We start from the raw sequence: 15,884 nt of genomic DNA on the forward strand, positions 1-15,884 counted from the left end.
TTGCAAAACATTCCTCCCCCCCCACCACCCAACTCCAACAAACCACAGTGAGACACAATCTGGACCCCAATCAGGTTTCCACCCTCCAAACAATCGATACTCAGTCCATCGAGGGAACAGAGTCTCTCCTGTGCCACAGAGCCCCCAAGAAACACAGCTCCACATCCTGTGTCTCCATGTCACACATGGCACCGCCCGGAGAAAAGTTTGCCATGGTGACCTTTCTCCTTTCCATGCACAGTGCTCTCACCACTAAATGCATGGATGGACAGACTGCCTTTAGGATTTTTCCTTTCAAGGATGCCCTGCCAAGAGGGGAGAAAACAACAGTTCAGTTTTTCATTGTTTGGGACCACAGTCCCCCCCATTTTCCCCTGGGGCCGAGGGCTCAAGAACAGAGATCTTCTTCTCTTCTCTTTCCTTTCCAGGACAAGGGGGCGCCACCACAAACCCCCTAACCTTTTCTCTGTTCACTCCACTTTTGTCTTTTTCTCAGCTGAAGCAGGTCTCTTGACTCACTGGCATCCTCCCAAAACACAGTCCCTCTTGAAGGAGAAGATTGGTTCAGGTTGTGGCTAACACGGAAAAGTCCAGCCAAAAGCCACTCCTTGTCCCCCTCCCATCCAGAATTCCTCCTTCCAACATCCCATCCCAGGGTCCAAGGTGTCCCTCTTCCTCTCTTTCAAACTGAGGAGGGGAAAAGAAAATTCACAAAGCTTTCATTTCTCAAGGAAGGGTTAAAAGTCCGAACTCCCAGGGATGGCTCGATGCCCGGACATCCAGCAACTCCCACACAACTGGGCACCTTGCAGCAGCTCCCCCCGCTCCTCCTTCCTTGCGGCTTTCTCTCTCCCTCTCGGGAGAGGAACTCTGGGGGGGGGGAAATGGAGACATCCCAGATTTCTTCCACCCTTCCATCTGCAGGGGCCAGCCCGGTTCCAGTCCTTCCACCACCCTTGTGGCCTACATTTCAGGCCATGGGGCTTCCCCTTCCCCACCCAGCTCGTGGCTGGGCAGGGGAGGTTTGCACTGCACGCTGACCGGAACCAAAGAGAGCGAGTTCCCCTGGGAATTCTGCTTTCAACCCCTCTGTGTTCTCAGAGGCGTGTCTTCTTTCAATTGGTCAATATCTAAATTGACCTCTTCCTTCTGGAAAAAATTATCTTTCCGTGTCAAACCACGACAGAGATTAAGTGCTCCATTGCACTGGATGCATTTGTAAAACATGGAAATGTTATTTCATGGTCTAAAAAGTTCAGAAATTCACTCTAGGCACCGATAAAGCATAAGAGAGAGCAAGACAACACATCTTTCCAAATTAGGAACTTTAGCTCTCAAACAGCTTTAAATCTGAGGATCACAGAAAATATAAAGGGATAAATAATTTAAAGGGATATGGGCAGAATATAACTTTTGGGTTATTTGTCTGATTGATTGACTGATTCTTTGTTGGAGTGTGGGATTATTTTTTGCTCTGTCTCTGAGGAAATTGTGACTAAAAAATACTTACATTAAAATTACTTATTAATAAGCAATACAAACCTAATAAAGAAACCAAAATTGAAGTGTTCGGGTAGTTTTAGAATCAAAATATGGATCTTAGACCTCTTCACTGTCTACTAAACACAAAAATATCTCACCATCTTGACAAATGAGTATAGAGTAGTATCATTTTCTGACTGTCTGTGAGAAAGAAAAAATAAAAAAGACATTTTAGTTCCTTAAAGAAAAATCCAAATGTGCCATATTTGGATGTGGTGTAGGAACACATTCCTTCTTGATTTTCTTAGCTTTAATGGCCTACTATATACAACTAATGAAAATATATTGATTCAGGCGTAATGTTCTTTATGATAATAAAGATAATAAGATAATAAGAGTTGGACCAAACTGGTAAAAATAATTTGAATTTACAACTACAGAGAGGATGCTGACAAGTCCAAATCCCTTTTGTTATTATTGTAATTTGATGCATCATGTTAGACCATGCAGTCATGAAATACTCTTCACCTTCTTTTATTTTTCAGACTGAGCACTCAAGGTTAATTTGGGAGAGACTGAAGGAATCTGAACCATACTTTTTACAGGACAGCCTCATACTTAATGATTTTTAGTGGAGGGAGGCAAATACTATGGGAAAGAATAGTATCTTTCCTGGAATTAAAAATCCAAATCCATTTATTTAAAACATGTTTTAGACATGAAAATTCCACTCAGCACTGGCTAAATCCTTTCTTGGTGTTAAAACAAACAAACAAACAAACAAACAAAAAACCCTCCAAAAAACAAATGCAAAACAATCCTGAAATTAATTTAGTTCAATGAACAAATGTTGGCCCATGGTGAAATTTTATTCCTTGACTTTTCAATATTTACTACTCTTTTTTTTTTCAGAGAACACTAAAACAATTTGCAAACTAAACACATGAAAATTTAATCCCTTCCACTGAAGTGTAACCACTTGGAATGTGCTGATTTATGGTAATACAGCAGAAGTTATGAAGACTGCAACTGTCTAACTGGAAGTGGAGAGTAAACTGATTTACTCTAAATATAATTTAACCAACACACTGGAATTAACAACTCTGTACTTACAAGAAGTGCCACAAGAGCCTTGATTACTATAGCTTATGAGAATATTAATTTTACGCTTTATATGAAAGGTTGAAATTCTAGCTAAACTTACTCCTATTTTTCTTTGAGGAGGCTGTTTTCCTAAAATAGAACCATGCCATTAAGTTAATTAATTAAATTTATCATTATTTCAATTCTTTTAGAGATGCTGCAGATGAATGAAGTAGAAAAAAAATACTAAAATTAGCTCCATTGGTTAGAGCATGGTGTTAAGAATTCTAAGATTGAGGGTTTTATCCCTCTGTTGGCCATTCACTTAAGAGTTGGACTTGATGATCCTTGCGAGTCACTTCCAACTCAGAATGTTCTGTGAAACAGCAAAATCAAAGCCAAAAATTTTAACATGTTCTTAAAATTTTTTTCATCCTATTAAGACCTGTAAATACTTATATCCACTAAGCATATATATATATATGGTGGATGTTATACATTAAAAGAAAATCTTAAGTCTTAGGTTTCCTTATTGTATCTCATTTATGAGTTTTCCATTGTGCTTAACCTGATTTCTGGAATGTCTGCTTTTGTAACTGGTTTTCTTGGATAATTGCAATATTTTAATATTAGTTCCAAACTAAAAAGCTACCAATAGCAATGCAATACGGTGATGCACAAGCTGAAAGGTTGCACAGCCAAGTAAGTACCATTTTCATGAGACACATTAGTATACTGAACAGGAGAGATTTAATGAGGGCATGGTGTTTCCCACAGATGTTAAATTCATGTCCTTTAGGGTGATTTGGTTTTGTATGTGAAAAACTATAAATAATATTTGTCTTCTGATATGTTTAATAAATGCATTTGTTTAGGAGGATGAGTAGATCTGACACTGAAAACTAGAGCAGGGCCAGCTTTGTAGATATTGAGCTCCCTTCCTGCAGACAGTTGCAATATTGCAGCTTACAATGCTGTCAATGTCAGCTTGTCAGATGCCTGGAGGATTGTCAGCTCAGGTTATCCTTTATGTAATCATCATTATAACAAACCCAAGGGCTTGAAATACAGTTTCCATTATTGCCAAATAGAAACTTATGTCATAAATTAGTTAGAATTAGTTTACAGAATTGTGTGTGTTGTTTGTTTGGTTTGTTTGTGGGGCTTTATGGTATTCTGCTTAAAATATCAATTAATCAAGATCTAAATCTCTGGTTTGAAGTGAACTCGGAAACCTATACAGAGTATTTACACAGCTGGCCTTTCTCTGACTGTTCTTGATGTCAGACTTTTAGACCTTAATCTTTCTTGATTAGATGCTTCATATAATCAGCTAGTAGCAAGTGGCACACACATTGTTGTTACACTCTTCTTTGTCCATCAGTTTGATTTTGCTGAAAAGAGAAATGGTAAAGAAAGTATTAATTTCACAATGAGACTGGGCTGAAAAAAGATCATGGTGTTTATCTTTAAAATACTTTATGTAGATTGGAAAATTTTAATACAAAAATATACAGGATCCCATAGTGAGAAAGTGCTATATAACAAAAATACTAGATTTCCCAGAGGTGAGCTTTCTGGGATCTGGAAACACTCTGAAGAAACTAATTCCTGGAAATTTCACAGATTCTACCACTAAATAGAATGCTCTCAAGATCTGCACTCTCCTCTGCTTTACAGCCTTAGAGCTCCCATTTTCTTAGTGCTGAGAGATGCAGATAGAGCATTTGTTAACTCCAAATTTGCTTCATGTTCTGCCTTTTTGTTAGCTATATTACTTTCAAACATGATGCTTAGGGACAAAAGAACATACACCCTTCCATTTGCAAAGCTGGACAAGAACTGGATGCAGTGGATTTGGTCTTAGCATTTTACCATCTGCTTCTCCTGAACTTGGACTCAGTGTTATGTACAGGTAGAGATATAATTTCCCTGAGATGTCTCTGAAATGCTGAAACAACCGGTTTTTACAGCCAGGGGTGTGAATCTGTGATGGCTAGGTGACAAAGGGCCTCCCAAATTAACTTGAACAGTGCTCTGTTGCTTCAGCCTTGTGGCTCAGACTTCAGAAGTCATTTCTCAGGACAAAGGTTTCCTGCTACATAGAGTTTGTCATGCTTTCAAGCACTGAGAATCAAGAGCAAAAAACACTTACATGGCAAAACCTTAAAGCTAGTGTTATCAGCAGAATAACAGTCCACTCTACTTTGTCCTAGGCCAGAGAAATGTTCATATCTACAAAGCAAACCAGTTCTGGAAGGTCTTGCTCCCTACTTCCACAAGGAACACATCAGAATAATCTAAGATGGTAAAGAGATGTTTCAGAAGTCCCCAGCTCAGCTTTCCTACTCAGCACATGGATGCTAGGGTGCTACAAAGGAGTTTTGCAGAGAGATACTCTCAGGAAAGATTTACCAAGAACAGACTTTTAAGTTATGGGTCCTATAGCTCCACATCTAAACAACTCTAAAAATGGGCTTAGAAACAATTTAGGTCATTAAGAGTAACAATTTAGTGAGGACACAGTGCAGGTCTTTCTTCATCCACACTTATGAAACTTCAATTTAATCTTAATGCTTCTAGGTGATATACATCAACACAAATGCCCTGAAAAAAAATTATGTTTATTTAGGGACTAGATCCCTGTCCTTAAAGTATTTTTTTCTTAAATTTATTGCTATGTTTAGTCCTTAAAAGATTAAATAATTTTTGCATCCTTTTAAAAGTAAATACATTATATGTATATATATGTGTATAAATATGTGTGTGTGTGTTTGTGTATAATTAATCCACATATTTCCTTATATGTCTGCTTCTACTCTGACTAGTAAGAAATGAAAATTTTCCTGCTATATGTTGTTTCCATATTTCAAGCAAGCTTCCTCTATAATTTCTGGATTACAATATTATTGTTTTGCTGTACCATATTTGTTGTAAAGATCTTAGACCTGCATCTTTAAGTGTTTTCTCTAAATTTATTTAAACTCAAAAAACACTATTTTCTTTTCTTCCTGTATTGATTTTAGCAGTTTCAAATAATCATGCTTTCTTCATGCAAGAATCTCCTCAAGGAAACTCCATCAAATAATAAATTGCTTTTTTCCAGCTGTCACTAATGAGAATATTAGCTTCTCTTTCACATGTATTTTAGTTTTTAAAGGGTTTTTTAATTCTGAATATGATTAAGTTACCAAGATTTATTATCTTTATAGTAGAGATATTTTTACTGTTAAGTATATTACATTTGTTTTATATTCTTTTTAAAATTAGATTGAATTCTCAAGTACCTTAATTACTGTTTTGCAAGAATGGGTGGAAAGAGGCACATCACCTATGCATTCATCATTATTATCCCAATGATAAAACAGATAGTAATTAATTTGTCTGCAAAGAAGATGTGTTGTGAATAGGGCTTTGGTTTGCAGCACATGATATTAGAAGAGCACCTACTACATTAAAAGCTTACTTTTCACCTAAGAAATCTCATAAGAAACACACTTCTGTAGTAATATGCATTTGAAATCTGAAATTTTTCTGAACTCTTTCTGAACTATTAAACCTAAATTTACACATTTGCATTACCTTTATTCCTAAGTATAAGTTAAGTCACAGCCTGATACCTTCCTCCATACTTACAGTGATACAAGATTTTAAGCCTTAATACAACTATGGCTTAGCATAAAAAAAAATCTTGGTTTCGTTAGGACAACTCAATTATAGAAAATTAAAACCATGTGAATACTCTGGTTGTTTCAGTACCCTCAGTACTTATTTTTTTTTCTCCTTTGACTTTACTTGGTTTTATACAACTTGTGTTTAAATTTTGTTTTGAGATATCAATTTAATTACTTTTTAAGAACTCTGCAAAGTGCCTATGAAGATTTCATTAATGTAGTTGCTGGCAGCACAACTGTACCATTGTAGTTGCAATGACAGATTTCTTACATAAGTAGAGAGAGATGCAAGCCTATCTTTAAGTCTAACACCCACAGCTTGTTATTTGATTAGGTGTAAGCCTCATCTTGAAATATTTAGGTGAGGAGAATGTATTATTAGTTCAATGAAAAGTTATATCCTACTAGATTATTGATATGAGAAAAACATTGAGTTTTGACCTAAATGTTTAATGATTCAAGTTTTCTCAAAACTACTCTTGTTTGTGAATTATAAATTATAATTTCAGAACAAGTTTCATTTCCACAAACTTTATAAATGCCAGAAAAAGTGGGGAGTTGAGATCATACACCTACCCACTCTTCATACAAGACAGATTTCAGAATACAATGAAGTATATGGGGATTTTTCTCACACTCAACTCTCTCTTTCTGTCTGTCAGTGTGCCGCACAGTAATGCTTTAATCCGTCACACCATCCCCTTCACCAAGCCTATGAGTCAGTGCTGAGCTGTCCACCCACTGTTTCCCTGCAGTGCTATCCTTAGGTGTGCAGAGAAACAGCAATTAAACAGACTGGATTGGCTCAGGATCCCTGTGAAGAAAGGCTAAGAACAAGGGAAGAAGTACCCCAGGAACCAAAGCAGATCATTGATAACTGTGAATAGCTGGATTTAATCAGAATTTATAAAAAGTCCTTGACAAGAGTGTATCATACAGAATTAAGCAAAAAAAAGTATCTCTCTTCCAACCAAGGATGATACACTTGAAAGGAAAAGTTTTAAGTTCTTGAACTACTCAGATAAAAATAAAGAGGGAGCAAGAGTGAAAGTATGTTTGATTTTATTTTTTTTTTATTTTCTTGATTACCATGGTTCAAACTATGAAGTGTTGAAATGCTCCATGAATGGTGGTTCATGATGACTTTTGATAAATGATTGGTGTCGCTAAGAGCTGTAGTGAAAAGCAGGAATATTTTTTATTCAACATTACAGCATTTTCTGACTTCAAAGATTACTCTTGATTAACTTGGCCGTTTAGAAGAGACAGAAGAGTGGAGCATTGTTTTCCATGGGATGAGTTTGTGTCTGAGATGTTTGAAAATATGATGTAACATGAAAGTAAATTATATATTTCATTTTCTGAAGAATATGAATAGTGAAGAACAGACAGGACACCAAATATCAGTACTGACACAAAATATTTTAGCAAAAAATTATAGTCAGAAATTTTATCACAATGACGTCTGTCATATGGAAAGGTGGGATTTCCTAGGACCTTGCTATTGGATTTGTCTGTCAGTGTTCTTGACCAGACTGTCAGCATCCTTTTATGGGAGCTCTTCACTGATCCATCCTACTGTACATGAGAGTGGTTTGACTGACTTATTCAGGGAAATAAATCAACAGCATAAGGGAGACCTCTCAGTGGGCCTTCCACTTTATTTGAGTATGTCACCCACTGCCAGTGCCTGCCAGTGCCTCTGAAGGACTCATACTAACCACCTGTGGAAAAGCACACTTCATAAATATAAAATTGTGACAGGTTAAGGTTCAAGGATTGCCAGTGACAATATCTGACTGCAAAAACCTATTCAAAGCAATACACAGTCAAGCTCTAATCCCCAGTAAAAATGTTTGGTGTGAATGCAGTGTGGTTCTTACCCAACAGGTGTACATTAATATTAAAATTTGGCTATAGTGAAACAAGTTCATCTGAGGAGAGGGATTTCACCGAAGTTGGCTCAGCAGCAAGACATCTTCTCCCATCTCCCCTGGTTGACAGGTGCTGTGCAGTTTCTCAGCTGCAAAGCCCCACCAGTCTCCCTGCAAGGATTTCACCAGAGCCTGGCTGTGAAATATCCTCTCTGCTCCACTCTCTGCTCCATCCATTTTATCTTAGCAGGTGCTTAGGGCTGCAGATTGTGTGTGTGGGGACTCTGTGGAATAGGTTTTGAGCAAGCCATCTGAGTTCCATCCAGGGAGCAGCAGTTCTACTTCATAATGTAATTTCCATGCCATTCCAATGTCTCTTAAAATAATATAAGTTCTCCATTTCCTCTGATTTTACCTCCAGCCATCTTCCCACAACATCTAATAAACTTTAAAAGCAAGTTTTTAAAACTTTTCTGATTTTAGCAAAATGGAAGTTTAAACCACATCTTTTTTCCATTCACCTGTAATTTCATGTACTTGCACATTAGTTCCATGCACTTGCAAACCTAAAAAATACATTCATGATTTTAATTTCAGAAATCACTTGGGTAGGTTTGGAGAAATGATTCATATAATGCCAAAAGTAACTTGACATTAATCAATCTGCTGAGTAAATTGTCTAATCCTTTTGGAATTTAAAAGGAACATGTAAGGAGGAATTTCAACTTAAACAGATAAAAGAGTATATATCTCTTGGCATTTTAGTGTGTATGAATATTATTTATAGATCTAATAAGATAATAAAAATAAAAAAATTATACATATACATGCAGACACATGTAAAAATGTAGAAAAAAAACATTAGCAGACAATTTCTGTTGTGATTTTTTAATATACCTACATCAGGAAGAAATTGAATCTTTGTACATACACAGAAACACTGAGGAAGTTTAAGTAGGATTTCAGATATTCCAAAAATCTGTTTTCATGCTTCTACCTAGGTTTTATTCTTGCATCTACATCAAAATGTTAAATATCACTTCTAATACATGTTTAATTTCTTTGTCATTTCTTCAGATATGACATTTCCATTTATGTTTGATTCATCCACTTAGAGAAGAGGGTGTTTATGAAGTGATTTAGGAAAGTAATAGCTCAGTTAGAAGCCTCTTTTCCATGGAGTATTAATGATGTACCAAATCTTCCAGGCTAGTGTTCCTGTACTCAAATTAAAACCTCCATCAGAAATGTATGAATCACTCCACCATTCATAAAGACTCTTAGATTCATTGGTAAGCAAAAGTGAGGTCATACACATTTTAAGTTTCCCCTGATTCTGAGTAGCCACAAGCCTCCGTTGCAATCTCTGAATGCATCAGGTGCAGAAATAAGGCTTTATTGTGCTGTGCATCTTTAATTCTGGTCACACACTTTATATATCTCAGCAGCAATGAGTGACTACTTATTATTTAGATTTAATAAGCAATGGTCCCTGTCAGTTTTGTCACTCCTCCCTGAAAGATCAAGAGCTATATCAGGAAGCATTACTAAGGGAAGATTAAAAGAGATTCAAGCAATGCAGAGAATTTAAAAGACTAAAATCTAAACAAAATCAGCCAGATGAAAAGATAATCAGTAGAGAGACATCAGAACTATGACAACAAAGATACAGGTAGTGGCATAGTCAAGAATTAAATTAAAATGGAGGTGATTGATTCTTAGAAGAGCAAAGTACAGGGTTGCAGGGGGAGCAAAAGAACAAAGAATATATCAGCAAAGATAAAGAAAGAGGGATCAAAGGAAATAAAATTAAATATACAGGACATAAAAGAGAGAAGCTACAGATCAAGGCTAATATTTCAGTATACAGTCAAGTCATCTGAAAAACACCTTCTCAAATACTGAAATGATACTGGAGATAAAAAAAATCTAAAAAAAAAAAAATATTGTCCTAGAAGCTCTAGCAGAAATCAGTATAAACAGAATAGAAATTACTTAAAGTGCTTCCACAGCCAGTTCTCCACAATTTAATAGCATAAATATGTGTTATCTTTTGAAGACTCAGGAAATTAAAGAATTGAGAAGAATTGAGAAACAACTCCATGTGGTACACTGTCAGTAGGACCTACTGCAGAAACACAAGGTTTAGCAAAGACAAAGGGAAGGGCATTTTTTAACCCCAAAATTGTTGTATATTTGTTTGCAGAGTGTAGGTGTTCCCCAACAGGAGCCACTTTAAAGGAAAGTTATAACAATGTCTGCACATACAAGGAAGCAAATTCTTAATGTATAACAACAGGGAAATATTCCATTCTCTTCCTGCTGCATTAAAAACAAATTGAGAACATCCAAAGGGAAAATAATTTATTAACTAGATTCAATTTCCCATAGGAGGGGAAATAATGTTTTGTAAAAGAGAAATGAGAATAATTCTTCATATAAACTAAATACATGAAATGAAAGAAAAAAACAGGTTTTCCATATGCACTAATGATAGGATGTTTTTGTGGTTTTGAGGTTGACTTTTTTTTAGTTTGGAAGCTTTATATATAGAAATGGTAAAAAATAAAATGCCTTGTCCCAGGCATATAAATATATTTTTAAATTAATATTTATTATACATGATTAAAGAAAAAAAAAAGAATACACAACAGGAAAAACTTCTCTGATGTTTCATTTCCTATTTTCCTGTTTTATCAGGTATTTATTGCTATTCATTAGATTTTTTTTTTCCTTATTGACACTTTGTGAGAAATGTAAGATCATTTTGCTTATACAGTTTAGTAGAGAAACACCCTGCTGTTCTTTGGAAAATTATTCTGGATTATTAATTATTCCTAAATTTGCCCAAAATTATCAGAATATACACTGTCAGAAAGATAGCACAGCTTGTTTTTCAGCTGTCAATCTGAACTTACTCTTAACATCTGAGAAAATCTAAAGAAGGGATTTTTTGACAATTCAGTCATAGGCAATATAATAAAAGTAACTATAGATTCACTGCAGAGAAAAAAAAGTTGTATCTCACCTACCTAAGCTTTAAGCAAAATACCTGAAATTAATCCTGAGGTTGGAAATAGGCTTTAGAAAGTCTTCAATCCATCTCCCTCCTCAAGGTCATACTACATACTCCACTGTCCTGTACTCTTTAAGACTACTATTTGTCACGTTTGTGAGTATGGATATCCACAGAGGAGGGTGTGACAAGCATTCCAGCCATGCATGCAGTTCTGGTGAGCAACTTGATACCTTGCATTCAACTAAAGATCGCATTGGATAATTCCTATTCACTGGTTGGCATTTCTTCCTCCCCTATTAACTGATTTTGCTGGTTATCAAACCTGTGTATGCTGTACTATCTGTGGGATGACATTTTGCTAGATATTCTAGGGAATGCACTGGGGACCTGAAGAACCTTTAAAAGATCCTAGTTCTCCACTTCATAAATTTACTATAACCTTGAGGGTAAAGCAAATTCATTTTGAAAAAAACCTTAGCCTAAATCGAATTATGATAAATGCAAATACACATTTTTTTTGTCATCAATTATAGTAGATGACAAAAAGAGTGTTAGAAAAGACACAGGTGAGAAAAGGACAGTAACAAAAAAAAACCAGAAAACAAATAAAACCATCAAAATCACATCTGCTTAATGCAAGATGTGATCTGGCAAGTAGTCTTCTGATTTATTTGGTTTTTTCTTTGTTGTTTACTTGTTTTACACCAGGAGGTGCTGCAGCAAGACAGCAAGAAACACACACTGGAAGATGCCCTTAAAATGCTATTTGTTAGAGCTAACACTATAAAGAGAAAATGCTACAGATAATCCTTGGATTTGGGAACTCTGGAAGACATAGCCTTGAATGAGGCTCTTATCCATGTGCGGCATGCTGTATAGACCCAGTCCATAGAAGTCTCCAATTTCAGTCATTTGAGTGGCTATTGGATTTTCTCATAAGGAAATGTCACCCTGATTCTTAAGACTTCCTAAAGCCTTCTGAGTTTACATTCCTTTGGAGAACTTTCCCACACAATTTCTGTAAACAACATATTGTTTACATTCTTTTATGGGGGTGGAGAACACTTGATGTACTGGTGGTTTGTCCAATGTCTTTGGAGAGGTGGCCCATTCACTCTCCAATCCAATGTCACCCTTGGGAAGGTATAAAAGACAGAGTCAGATAATAAACGGCCCTGTTTTACCTTGCAAGCATTGGTGGTCCGCGTTGTGCTTTCACATGTCCCACAGCGACATCGAAACCACTTCATCCAGCATTTCTACAGTCAAAGAGGAATACTGCTTGTACAAGAATTTATTGCTGCACTTTAAGTTCAAGTCAAGGCCATGCAGATGGCATGGGAGATTCCTTGCAGGGTCCTCTGCTACAGTGCAGTCACTGAGCCTGAGCTGCAGGCAGAGGAGATGTGCAGCACAATGCAGCCTGAAGGCCACTCTGAACACCACAGACCTGGGCATACCCCAGTCAACTGACATGACTGACACGTAGACCAGCAACTCCTTGAGGTACGATCCTTTTCCAGTCAGGATCACTGCACTTGCCTTACAACTCTTTCAGAACACTCCTGTAGGATTTCTGCTTTCCTTCCTAACCTATATACCAAGCTGCTTCTAAAGGAAAGGATCTTCTGTTGATGAAACCTGCTAACTTTTTAAATGACTTGGGGCTTTTTTTAGTCTTAGGGCACAGAACAGATCTTATTATTTTTCTGAAATATACTGTTTCAAGTTTTCTTCATTTTTAGAAAACCAACACCTATTTTCTTATTTGGCTTTGATAAGTCATACTTTTATGCTACTGATCATTCTTATTCTCATTCTCATTCATTCTCATGTTTCTTTTCTTTTTTTTTTTTTTTTTTTGTACACTTTTTACACTGTTCACAACTTTTGTGAAGTTCAGAGTATAAAAGATGTTCAGATTCAGCATTACTGGTGCTGAGCAAAGGCAAATTTAGAAAAGTATTTTGAGGCTTCTTCCCCTGAGTACTTTTCTTGCTTATCTTCTGCCTGCTCAGTTACTACTGTGTATGCCATATGTATGCAGCTTATTACAGAATTATTGACTGATTTAGGTTGGAAGAGACTTTAAAGATCATTCAGTTCCAATCCCCCCTTGCCATGGGCAGGGACATCTTCTATTAATTCTCCATTTAAAAAACAGATTCTGTTACATGTCACTGTTGGGTTTCATTCTAATTTTCATTCATTTCTCCAATTTCAGCTCTTCACTTCTTTCATAGAAAGGTATTAAATGTATGATTGTCAAACACATGTTCCAACTGTATTCCTACTTCTGCTCTTTTTTCCTTCTCATTGAAATATAAACATTGAATTTATTCTACTCAAGTCACCCAAAATCCTGATGTATCTGCCATGTGTGAGCTCTCAAACACAGGCAATAGTAGTTCTAAGACTTCACTGACCACAGTTTATTTTGCACTGTAATTTTGAACAATACTTATTGGATTATGGTAATTTCATATTATGTGAATGCATGTGTTTCCTTCTCTGTTCTTTGCTGCAGGCTGACTTTCCTTCTTCTATATAATAGAAAATTAAAAAAAAAAACAAAACATTTGATCACCTGTCAGACTTTGTTATCCTGTACATCTCATGTCTTTGTTCAAATTTATCATCCAATATCTGCAAATATTTAAACCTTTTTAATGGGAAGGTTACCATAATTCAATAATAATAATGTTGAGAAAGCAACATTTGGCTAGTGTAAGTATATGTAAAGCCATCCCCTTATTTGGAAGATGCATGTGTTTCTACTCAAACTTTTAAAGTACCAACAAGAGCTTTAACTCTTACTTATTTTCACTGTCACTATCACAGGTATTGATACTGGATGTGTTCCAACATCAGTGCTTACAAGAAAAGTTGTTAATCCACTGTGAAGAAAACAGTACTTTTTTCCTAGTAGTATAGATTCCAATGTCAATAATCTCTATACATGCAAGAAGTTGTATTTTATATATTCTTGTTTCTACAGATAGCTATAGTTGATGCAAATCCGTAAAATAAAAAAGAATAGCACTGTGTTTTATTAAGAACCATTACTTAAAATAAGATATGGAGTTATACTGTGAGATCATAGTAAATTAATGTGTTTTACCTTTTAAAAAATGAGATAATTTTCTCATCAGATTGTAAAAGATTACTGTCATTTGTTAATAATTTTATAGTTTATAAAGCCCCAGGTTTGATTAGCAGTGTACTTCTATTCACACATAACATTTAAATAATGTAATTAATTTCAAAATAATTGTATAGGATCTCATGCAAAAGGTTAAATGCTAGTATAAAATTATAAAGGACAAAATTAATAATAATTTGCTTTTTTAAAGTTCTTGCATATTTATAGCTTGTTTCTAGAAAACTTAAAATTAAGCAGTATCAGTTTTAAACTTTTAGTTTCATAGTATAAACTTCAGCTGTTTGAGGTATTTGCAGAAATTAAGAACTGTACTAGAGCTGATTGAATTCTCTGCTCTGAATTGCCCATTGATAAACAGTCTGTATACTTCTCAGTATTCAAAGTTTAAATTTCATGGAAATACAGGAAGGAAGTCTATTATAGTTGTGTTAATATTTTTTTTTTCATTGATTTTGAGGGGTGATTTGTTTTAAATGTCTTTTAAAGAATCACATTTTTTCCTACTCCAATGAAACATCAGAAAGGGATTAAAAAATTATAGTTAAAAAAGTCTCAGTGTTTTGGTAATACCTTGAAATTGCAAATCAGATCTATAGTATCCAAACACTTAGAGGTTATCTAGTTCAAAGTCTTAAGTCAATATCTGTAATGAATAATAAAAGGATGTCAGGTGTGGAATATTAGTAAGTATGTTATTACTTGGATTGTCTGTATGAAATTTGACATTTACACATGATCAGGGATTATTCAATATAAATAATTCTTTCTGTTGAGTACTCATTTATTCAGAATGGCATGTTGGTTTTCTAACGCCATAATGAAGAGACTTCTTAGGAGCTTGTGGAGAGGGATATTTCCCTACAATTTCTAGAAATGAGTGTTGTGGAACTGAGGGATAGTATATAAGTGCTTTAGAGGATGAAGAAGACAAGTGAACACAGAAATTTTATGGAAATGCATCTTGCCACATCACAGGAAGATAATGACAACTACAGATAATCTTGTAAACTCTACCAGTAGATGAACAAAAAGGAAAGATTTCTGAAGATATTTAAATTTAGAATAAGAAGCTGATATTTTTTGCAGAGATTGGGAGATTTTCCTGGGAAAGCAATTGGCAAAATATTACAGAAAAAAGAATGGGAATATTGTCACCATTAGTGTTTATATTTTTGGTGCATGATTGCATGATATGGATGGAATAATGTTAGAGTAAAAAAATGCCAGCACTTTGCACATCTGATAAGAAACATAAATTTTACCTATGTAGAGATCAGTTACTGTAAATGAGCAACATCAATGTTGAATGTGTGGACTAAGGGACTGAGAAGAATAACATTCAAGACTTCATTAATGACATGATAAATGTGTCTGGATCAAGAAGATCAATTTTCAATTTGAAGTGCTTGGTGTGACACCAGACTGTGTGAGGCTTGCAAGACAGATACGTGATTCCATTCAGGTGCAGCACTTGACAGATATTTCCTAAACAAGCAGATGGTTGCTATTCTTATTTCTGATTAATGACAGTGAGAACAACAGAAGAAAAAAAAAATGTTGTCCTATCTCAGTTAGATTATCAAAAGTTA

Source organism: Lonchura striata, chromosome 3 (assembly GCF_046129695.1).
Source record: "Lonchura striata isolate bLonStr1 chromosome 3, bLonStr1.mat, whole genome shotgun sequence".
In the NCBI taxonomy this organism is placed as follows: domain Eukaryota; kingdom Metazoa; phylum Chordata; class Aves; order Passeriformes; family Estrildidae; genus Lonchura; species Lonchura striata.